The sequence below is a fragment of the Ricinus communis genome, chromosome 8 (assembly GCF_019578655.1).
Source record: "Ricinus communis isolate WT05 ecotype wild-type chromosome 8, ASM1957865v1, whole genome shotgun sequence".
Classification (NCBI taxonomy): Eukaryota; Viridiplantae; Streptophyta; class Magnoliopsida; order Malpighiales; family Euphorbiaceae; genus Ricinus; species Ricinus communis.
Window position 1 is genome coordinate 23705469 of NC_063263.1, and position 3204 is coordinate 23708672.

General features: G+C 38.2%; 1 non-coding gene across 1 annotated transcript; it reads left to right on the forward strand.

Annotated features, from left to right (window-relative positions):
• The first annotated feature begins 460 nt into the window (after positions 1-460).
• LOC125371025 lies at positions 461-567 on the forward strand. Its single transcript, XR_007217190.1, has one exon. It is a non-coding gene; the product is annotated as a small nucleolar RNA R71 (small nucleolar RNA).
• The last annotated feature ends 2637 nt before the right edge of the window (positions 568-3204 follow it).

The following is a 3204-nucleotide window of genomic DNA, read 5'->3' on the forward strand; positions in this document are numbered from 1 at the left end:
TATGTATTGCTGTAAGGATCGTTCTGCTGCCTTAGGGCATTCCCCATATAATCAACCTGCTCAACATCAGAAGACATAGAAAAATTAGATGGAAAAGTAGTAGAGGATGAAGCAAACATACCTCCCATGATGCAGTTTACCTTTGTAATGCGAGCCACCGTAAAACTCGCGACCAACGTTCATTTGCATGAACTGTATCCTGAGTTGGTCAATCTTCTTGGCTAGAAGCTCCACTTGGTACGCCAAGGCTGTAGAGTCCACTTGGTTGACCACTCCGCTCTTCCTCGGTCGGCTCCTAGAGGATTGCCACTGATAGTTGTTCATGGCCATTTCCTCTATCAGGTTCTGAGCCTACTCGGGCGTCTTACTATTTAGCGCCCCACCTGCTGCAGCATCCACCATCTGCCTCGTTGCAAGGTTCAACCCGTTGTAGAAGGTCTGAACCTGCATCCACACTGGCAATCCGTGATGTGGGCAGCATCTCAAAAGATCTTTAAATCTCTCCCATGCATCGTACATGCTTTCATCATCAAACTGCATAAAAGAAGATATGTCATTTCTAAGTTTAGCAGTTTTAGCGGGAGGAAAATACTTATATAAAATTTTTTCAGCCAACGCCCTCCAGGTAGTAATTGTTTGTTGTGGAAGAGATTGCAGCCATCTCTTTGCTCTGTCCCTCAAGGAAAATGGAAACAATCTCAAATTGAATGGCATCATCGGTTGTTCCATTTATCTTGAATGTGTCACAAATCTCCAAAAAGTTAGAGATATGTGCATTGGGATCCTCGCTGGGCAATCCTCCAAATTGCACGCTTTGCTGGATCATCTGGATAACATTGGCCTTTATCTCAAAATTATTGGCTGCTACAGCAGGTCTGACTATACTCGTTTTCGTCCCATCTAAAGATGGTCGAGCAAACTCGTACATCGTCCTCTGATCATCATTGGCCTAGGGGTCATGGTTTTCCATCGTGTCTAGTCTATCCACAGGTACCTCAACCTCAATCTCCTCCTCTTCTAATTGCAACCTCTTCCTTAAGAGTCTGAGGGATCGTTCTGGATCAGATAAAGGCTCTATAAGATTCGAGTTTGAGCTCCTGGTCATAAATTACCTGAAACCGAAAGTCAACAAAACCACCAATCAACAAAAAAAATATAATAATAAATAATAAATAAAAAAATAAAAAAATAAATCCACCATTGTTGAATCCCCTTATCTTCAAGTTTGTGGTCCCCTTATCTCAAGTCTTTGCCAAGCTACAAGAGCTCCAATTGTTGAATCCACCATTCATAAGGCTAGGGATGACTTAAATAGGTAATGACCTGAATGCCTATTATGAATATCACCAGATGCCCGGTCATGATACCAACCTCTGCTTTGCCTTGAGGAACAAGGTTCAGATGCTCATCGAGGAGGGGAAGATCGCCGATTTTTGAGTAAAGATCTCCTTATTTTCATTTGCTTTATGACTATACTTTCAATTTGTTGTAGTGGATAATCAACGTTGTTTGTTTGATTGTGCGGATGTTTTGCTTGATGTTAATTTTCATTTTCATTCATTATCTCACCTACATATTAAGATTTTATTGCATGTCATTCATTTAATTCAAGTATCACTGACTCCTTTGAAGAGGTTGTGTTCAAAGCCTGCCTAACTCCCGACCAGATAGAGAATAATAAAAATAATAATAAAGAGATAAAATCACTTTTGCCTGATCCATACGTGGTCTAAGCCTGGCCTCAATCCACCCATGCGCTAAGCTAGTTGAGCCAAAAATAGACTCAAACCAAACAAGCACAAATGAGTAGAAATGTAGACCCAAGCTAGCCAACATGGTTCTGATCCTAAAAAGAAAACCAGGTACAAACCTAATAGGAAACCACTCAAGAAATTTTTTGTAAAGCTACAATAAGGCCATTAGACATGAAGGGCAATTAGACCACTCAGCTAAGCTAAGAGGCTACTTAAAAAAATGAAATGAAATGAGGAAAATTAAAAAAAAAAAGAAAATAAAAAATAAAGCCTACTAGGCTAATAATACAACAAAAGAAAATGACCTAGGTAAGAGTTAGGGCATGGAAGAGAGAAAATAGTCAAGTTAAAAATTTTAAAAAGGCTAGCTGAAGACATGAGTTCAATGAGACACTTAGACATGACACTAGTTCTACTTGAATTGAATTGTTTGATGACATCGCAATGAATAGTAATGTGCTTACTGGATGATATTTTAAAATGCTCAAATAACAAAAGTGCAAAATATCCTACAGGCAAGTGCAATAAGAAACTACAACCATCGACTAAGAAGTCATCATTCTGAGGGGGTAAGTAGCTCCCACTTCTTTTGCACCATACTCTTAAAGAAAAAAAAAGGAGAAAAGAAGCCATAACATAAATAAAAAATCATCATTTTTCTTTGAGAGGAATCTAGAATTGATGGGCTCTTTATGCAACCTACACCTAAGGCAGTGAACCTACCGATGCAGCCTAGCACTAGTGAGTATCAAGGTCGTATCCCTAGAGATCGGGTGAACCTAGAGTTACTACTGTTGCTATGTTATCTAGTCTGAAATAAGGTGTGGAAGTTCTAATGTACCAGCTAATGATTATGAGTGCAAATAAGTAAATAAAGAACAACGGATAATCAAAAGACAATTACAAAGAGAGAAACAAACCTAAAAGGGAGCCTAAGTGATGGAATTCTTAAGATGGATTTTATGCATTGCCGATCTTGCTTACCCATGCCTAAATTCTGAATTGAATCCCGGTTCCTCTCTCTCGAGCTTACCGGATTCCTAAACCTGCACTAACCTAATGGAATCTCTTCCTATCGGATTACTACAGATTAGCATTAAGTATGATTTAAAACTATTAAGAGTTATTAATTCTTAATCCGGCGAGTAAATCAACCTTATCTCTAAGTGTTAACTACCAGTCCTTACTATTCAATGTCCAGTTGTAACAAGCATTTCTCAATGTCAAGAAACAACCCAATAAACAATTAATTCAACGTCTCAAATTAACTGAATCAACTTTTATTACTAAATAGCAAAAAGATTGCAAGAATGACAATTATAAAACTAACAATTAAGCATAATCCATCAACAAAGGTGAACCCCAATGGGTTCAAAAGATCTAACTACTCATGTTCATGGTTAAAGCAATTAGGGAACAAAATAAGGAAAAGAAAATTAAAGGCATGTAC